This window comes from Petaurus breviceps, unplaced genomic scaffold (genome assembly GCF_028583685.1).
Source record: "Petaurus breviceps papuanus isolate PSGF00001 unplaced genomic scaffold, PetGlider_PUasm1.0 80, whole genome shotgun sequence".
NCBI classification, from domain to species: Eukaryota; Metazoa; Chordata; class Mammalia; order Diprotodontia; family Petauridae; genus Petaurus; species Petaurus breviceps.
In genome coordinates, this window is record NW_027186540.1 from 6465054 (window position 1) to 6473011 (window position 7958).

Consider the following 7958-nt stretch of genomic DNA (forward strand, 5'->3'; position numbering starts at 1 on the left):
AGAGAGAGAGAGAGAGAGAGAGAGAGTGAGTGAACAGACTTGTTATCTGTTAAGGATGTGCAGAAAAGCAGTCAGTGATAAACTGTACCTAAACGTTCTTTAAGTAGTAGTTTCTATTCCACTTTCAAACACCTAGCCCAAGAATCAGAACAGGTCTATGACAGGTATCTCTCACTAGGCAAAAGGACCAGGGAGTGGACAAACTGTGCTGTGATGAACGGTTTCAATAACTATGAATATACAGAGAATATATTTCCCCAATGGGCGAGTTCATACACACAGACCTCCACATAAGTTAATTGTTTTGCCATGCTAGAAACGGACTTAGCAAATAGAGGAACAACTTCACCGTTGATGACTTTCAGAGTAAAGAGACTGTTTGCTGTGTAGTTACTCTCATTCGCTAAACTAATGACCATGCTGAAGGTTCCAAAAATGGACAGCACGGTCTCTAAAACTCCAAGGAAGCGAGAGAGTGATTTGTGAGAACAATCCTCTGTCTGTCTGGCCTTCTCCCTCCCTCCTTCTCAATCTCTGTCTGTCTGTCTGTCTGTCTTTCTGTCTTTCTCTCTCCCTCCCTCCTTCCCTTTCTCCATCCCTCCTTCCCTGCCTCTCACTTTCTCTCTAAATGCAGTACTATTTCTCCATTCCCATAAGCCTCAGTGAAGCCTTTAAGATAAGTCAAGCAAGCCTCTTTGCAGTTTTCTTAATTAAACTTAAAAGAAATTTTAAAATATTAAAGTATCAGGAATTTTATAGAACTTTTTGTTTTCTTAAAATATATTTCTGGGACAGACAAAGAATTGGATACTGAGAAAAACTTTTAGTTTTAGTCATTGCTAAAGGTTCCTTGATTCTCTGGAGAAAACAGTCTCACATCAGAGACAACACATAACTACTGTGCCAGTCTTGATGATCTATTCTTCTTTGAGAGATTTTCTTGGGTCATAAAACTTTTCAAAATACTACACTTTCTTGGGCTATTATAACAAACTCTAATGTATACTACTTAAATTCCAGAAAAAGACAAAAAGATCTTTGCATGGCCAAAGTTTATTCTCTTTCAGGTTAGCAGAAGCTTGGATTTGGGGTCAGAGGATCTGGGTTCAGTTCTTAGCAAGTTACTTCTTGTGAGACCCTGGGCTAGCATTTACTATCTCCTGTCTCAATTTCTTCATCTGTAAGATTAAGGACTTGGGCTCAATGCCCTTTCAGTGCCCTTCTTATTCTCAATCTATGCGTATATGATTTTTTCTTATCTTATATTTCCTTTTCCCCTAGCACATTCTACCAGATAACTAGTTTTATATTAATATATCTTATATTCCTATTTAAAAATCTATTTATTTTTAATTTATGGAATAAAACAAGCATTTCTATAACATGGTATAATAGGAAAGTGCACACAAAACTGCAAATCTATTATGTATAACTCACTATTCCTTTTAAATACATATCATCATGTAAATTTCTTTTTTTTTCCTTTCCTTCCCCCCATCCTAAAGATGGCTACCATCATATGTAAAGATATATATATACATATACATATATATACATATGCATATGTAAAATTATTCTATACATACTTCTATTTATCAGTTCTTTCTCTAGATGCAGATAGTATCTTTCTTCATATGTCCTTTATAGTTAATTTAGATATTTATAATAGACAAAATCACTTTATTCACTCAAAATCATTCTTAAAACAATATTGCTGTAACTGTATACAATGTTCTCTTGGTTCTGCTCATTTCATTCATTATTTCACGCAAATCTTTCTATGTTTTTCTAATACCCCTATACCCCCATTCTTTACCTCTGTCAACAAAGGGTAAACTCTTTGACAGCAAGGTTTGTGTTGTTTTTTATCTTTTTAGCCTCAGAACCTACAGCGTGCCTTGAACACAGCAGATACTTAGTAAATGTCTGTGGAACTGAAATGAATTGAATTGGCATTTGAGACTATGGGGGCAGGGAAGAGGATATGCCCAAGACATGCCTTCGTTAGAAGGTGCTACCATTTAAAACACTTTCAATTGGAGGATTGTTGGGACAGACAAGGGGCTCAGTCTGAGAAGAAGGCCCACAGGTGACTGGGGTCAGACAGTGACAGGAAACGTCTATGAGTTTGGAAATGTAGTTCAGAATGTGAGAAGAATGAGAGTCAGATGCACTGGGGTTGCCCTTTGAGGACAAGGACTAGGTTGTTGATTATGAGGAAAGGAAATTAATGTGAAATGATCTAGCAACTGATGACATGTTCAGAGTCATACAACTCACTGTAAGGTAGAGATAATATAAATTCTTTATTATATGTTCATAAAAAACCCCCAAAACATTTTATTTAAGTAAAACACAGACCAAAAAGTCTCTTTGAAAAAAAGTATTTCCCAAGCATTGTGGTTTGTCTTTCATTTTCCAAGAGTACCATGACATCCTGAAGATAATGCCATGACTTGCAAATGAATTGGATTTTAGTGAGGGAGGGTTGTGTGAAGTCACCAGTTTCAGTTTCTCCTCCAGAGCCATCTGAGTCCAGTGTCCAGTGGACAACTGGGGATGGCCCAGGATGCAGCGGAAGACCCTGGCCTTTTTAAGCTAAGGTCTCGTCAAGTTCTCACTTTGATTGAGGCAATGGACCATGTTAATGTTTAGGATTCTTTAAGAATGAGTCAAGGGAATGGCCCCTTTAATCCAAAATAAAAAAAAAAAAGGAGAGGGAAAAATCCTCAGGGTTTCTGGACAAAAGAGGAACAATTACTATTTACATTCACTGCTAGTCATGACACCATCTTCCTGATGTCTTGGTCCTCTTTGAGAACAAAGGACAAACCACAACCTGTGTATAGTCTGAGCTGCCCACTGAGGCCCCAACTAACCAATTCAGCTGGGTACCACAGTTCATCCTCCTCTGCTCTCCTGCCCTTTCCTTTCCTCTCCTGCCCTCTCCTCTCCTCTCCTGCCCTCCCTCTCCTCTCCTGCCCTCCCTCTCCTCTTCTCCTCTCTCTTCTCCTTTCTTGCCTTCTCCTTTCCTTTCCTCTCCTCTCTCCACATGGGGTATCATGCCATTACCTGAGGGTACTCTCCTCAAAAGAAGGGAAATTTTGATGGTTAAAACTTATGGTATTTTGGGGTTTATTGGCTACCTTTTTTTTTTCCTTTTGGAGGGCAATTGGGGTTAAGTAATTTGCCCAAGGTTACACAGCTAGTTTTTTTGTGTGAGTGTTAAGTGTCTGAGGCCGGAACTGAACTCGGGTCCTCCTGACTCTGGGGCCTGCGCTTTTACTCACTGCACCACCTAGCTGCCCTATTGAGTACATTTCTTTCCTAAAGACCATGCCTTAAATCCAATTCACTCTGGCTCTCCTTGATTTCCCATGCATATGTTAAGATCATATAGGTATCTTCACAGAAGCAACAATATAGGAAACTTCATAATCCTCTGAATATTAATATCAAGCAGCATAAAAATGAACAGTTCCTACATGAAAATTCAAAGGGTGGAGAGATTCCATATAAGAGATGATCTTACCCAGATGGTCTTGTTGGTATATGACATAATGTTGGCTATCTCATACTTTAGCCCTGCAATACTATATAGATGGTCCCAGAATACAACCTTTTCAGAGATATCTGTTGTTGTTGTTCAGTCATTTTTCAGCCATGTCCAACTCTTCCCGACCCCATTGGGATCTTTCTTTTCAAAGATACTTGGAGTGGTTTGCCATTTCCTTCTCCAGCTTATTTTACAAATGAGGAAACTGAGGCAAACAAGGTTAAGTGACATGCAGAGTCACATAACTAGTAAGTGTGTGAGGCTGGATTTGAAGTCAGGAAGACAAGTCTTCCTGCCTCCAGGCCCAGTATTCTATCTACTCTGCCACTTGGCTGCCCAAGGAGATCTGCCATCACTCAAAAGAGATTGGCCTAAAAATCCACCAAAAAAAAAATCTGAATGGATGGAAAGTGTCTCTCTCTCTCTCTTTTTTTTTTTTTGCTATAGCACACGTCCAGTTAGTTGCAGATCCCAGTCATTTCTGCCTCCACCATCCCTAGCATCCATCCCCTGTTCTCCCCTAACACTGTCCAAGTGCTTGTACAGGCCCTCATTACTTCTTGCTTGTATATTGCAGGATCCTCTAATTGGTCTCTCAGCCTTTTGTATCTGATCCATCTTCCACAAAGACAGAGTCCTAAAGCACAGGTCTGACCATTATTCCCTGGCTCAATAACTCCTTATGACTTTTAGGATTAATTATAAAAACTGACTGTTAGGAATATAAGCTATTCACAACCTGGCTCCAATCCACCTTACAGTCTTATTATACATCGCTCCCTTCATGATGCTACAATCCAACAGAATTGACTTTCTTGTTATTCTTCATGTACAACATTCCTTTTCCCTTCTCCATATCCTTGCATTCCTTCCACTTAATCTTTGCCTCTTAGAATCCCTAGACTTCTTCAAAGAGTATCTCAAACAATATTGTTGTTACTGATGTTCAGTTGTGTACTACTTGTCTATCAGGTTTTCTTGGCAAAGATATTGCAGTGGTTTGCCATTTCCTTCCCCAGTATGTCCTCATTTTACAGTTGAGGAAATGAGGTAAACAGGCCTCCCTGATTCCAGGTCCAAAGTCTAACATAGTACCTGGCACACAGTAGGCACTTAATACATACTTGTTGACTGGTTTTCCAGATTCTGCCCCATTGAATGGGCAGCCCTTTTGAATTGGTCCTTGAATAAAAAGGTCTTGGATATTTTCTGCAGACAATTAGGGTTCAGAATTGCATTGGAGGAAGGCAGAATCACTATTGATTAGAGAAATGCAAATTAACACAACTCTGAATACCACCTCACAGCTATCATATTGGCTAATATGACAGAAAGGGAAAATGACAAATATTGGAGAAGATGTGGAAGAACTGGGATATTAACACACTATTGGGGGAGTTTCACGGATCCAACCATTCTGGTGAGCAGTTTAGAATTATGCCCAAAGGACTGTAAAAGTGCACATACAATTTGACCCAGTAACATAACTACTAGGTATCTGAAAAAGATCAAAGGAAAAGGACCTATTAGTACAAAAATATTTATAGCAGCTCTTTGTGTGTGTGTGTGTTTGTGTATGTGTGTGTGGTGGCAAAGAATTGGAAATTGAGGGAATGCCCATTAACTGAGGAATAGCTGTACAAGTTGATTATATGATGATAATATATCTTGGGATGGAATACTATTGTGCTATAAGAAATGACAAGAAAAACCTGGGAAGACTTATATGAACTGATGCAAAGTGAAGTGAGCAGAACCAGGAGAATATTGTACATGGTAACAGCAATATTGTATGATGATCAATGGTGAATGTCTTAGCTATTTTGACCAATACAATGATCTAAGGAGGTTCTGAAGGACTTATGATGAAAAAATGCTATACATTTCTACAGAAAGAACTGATGGAGTCTGAATGCAGATTGAAGCATACTTTTTAAGCTTTATTTTTCGTTGCTTTTTTTTCTTTTGTCCTGTTTTCTTTTGCAACATCACTAATATAGCAGTATGTTTTGCAGGATTTCACATGTATAATCTCTATCAAATTGCTTCCCTTCTCAAGGAGGAAGGAGGGGAACATGGGAGGGAGGGAATTTAAAACTAAAAATTTTTTAAAAGCAAGTGTAATTGAGAAGAAAATAAAATACAAGAGGGAAAAAAAATTTCTCTATGTGAAAAATTGCACAGCATTTTCAGTGACCTCCAGTAACTCCCTAATACACACACACACACACACACACACACACACACACACACACAAAATCTTTTTCACATAGATTTTCTTCTGACAATGTTACATAGCTGTGAATCACCGAAAAACCTTATTCTCTGCATTGTACCAAAGGATAATAGAGTAATGCATGAGTAATGGCATAATTACCCAGGAAATTAGGAAAGGCGGACTTAGGAAGGGTAATGAACTGGTTATACCCAGAGACTGAGATATAACAAACAGAGAGTCCAAGTATTTTACTGACACATAGAGGCTATGAAAAAACCTAGAGGAAGACCTCGAGAAGATTGGGTAAAACCCTGATAGAGAATTTATGGTAGGATATGGATAAGTACTAAAGATGAAATATGGATGAATTGTAATTTGCAATATGATTGAGATAGAATACCTTCGTCAATCACAGGGCTGCTGAATTATTAAATAAATATAATTATTTTTATATCTTTTAATATAAATATATTCCAATAGACAAATATAAATATACTTCTAAATTTACATATGTCAATATATAAAAATATAAATAAATAACTTTTATTTCCCCACTGGACTATAAGTTCTATGAAGGAAGAGATGGAGTTTTTCCTAAACTTTGCTCCTATCACCCAGCTCAGTGACCTGTGAATATGAGGGGCTTAATAAATGTTTTCTCAATTGAATAGAAAACTCAAATCACAAGATAACTAAGAGAGTCAAGATAATTTCGTAATTTGGTTTGGGGCCATTAAGTTGAGACTGAGTAAATGCAGAGATAAAATGGTGACTAGTGAACACGCTCTCACTCTGTAGGCCCTACTGTAAGATGAGAAAGGGATGGGATTTTAAAAGCATTGGGCTGGTCTTAGTAAAACAGGCCCCTTTGATGGCTGTATAGATAGATGCCTGTCTTCAATTATTTATAATGCTTCTACTGTCTGTCATAGCTCTTCCCAGGAGCACAGACATGTTAATTTAAAGGTTGATTTCTATAGTGCCCTTGACAGGCTGGCACTGCAGTTTACTAAGAGAAATGGTTGTCAGTAGACCATGGAAGCTGCTTCTTGCTGCCTGATCTGTGTTCTAACACTGGTCAAAGAGCTGGAACAACCAAACTTGTCTTCCTTGGCTCACAATGAATTTTAGTTTTGACAGAAGCCCTGACAAGCACATGGGAGATGTTCTCTCGACTCCTCCTTCAGTGGTCCCTGCTCCTTGCTCCTCCCCCCACCGACTCTGAGCTCCCTGCCCATTCATAAGGATGAATTCCAAGACTATTTCAAAATTAACAGACAGTGAAAATAGTGTCAGGCACTTGTACAGATGCTTTGGGCTCAGGATAAAGTGGAATACATAACGACTGGCCAGATCTTCTCTCAATCTTGCCACCTGCCACACGCTTTATCATTTGCAGCAAAAGAGCCTCACAGGGGTCTGAGAGCTCCCATCCACAACAGGACTTGTGGTACGTGCCCAGAATTCGTGCTCAGTTGTTATACTGCTCTATTGCACCTTGTTTCCAAGAAGTGAAAATAAGTTCATACATGATCACACTATTTTCCTAAGAAAAATATGATTTCTATTTATAGAAGTTTCAGGAGGCTTCCCAATGCAAAGGAAAAAAAAATACTTAGCTGCCTAGAGTACTTTCTTTGATCCCTTCCAAAGTAGCTATAGAGGTAAGGAGATCCTTGGGTAAAACATTTATTTGTAGTGACTTCGAAAGGAAGGACCTTCAGAAACTGACAATACTGATTTTGTTATTTTATGTTTGCTGTTTACAAGATGTTTTCTGATATGAGATCCTTTCCTGATAGATGGATAGGGGCTGAAAGTTTGGATGAAATATAAAGTTTTCTCAGCTACCTTATTGCAAAGAAGGGAGAGAGCCTGAAAGTCACAGGGGAGGAGACAGGCGCCCAAAGAGTGGATGACCTTTGTTGCTGTTCAGTCGTGCCTGAGTCTTTGTGACCCCATTTGGGGTTTTCTCGGCAGAGATACTGGAATGGTTTGCCATGTCCTTCTCCAACTCATTTTATAGATGAGGAAATTGAGGAAAACAGGGTTAATGACTTGTCCAGGGTCATACAGCTGGTAAGTGTCTGAGGTCAGATTTGAACCCAGAAAGAGTAGTCTTCCTGACTCCAGGTCTGGTGCTCTATCCATTGTACCACCTGGCTGCCCCAAGGATTACCTAAT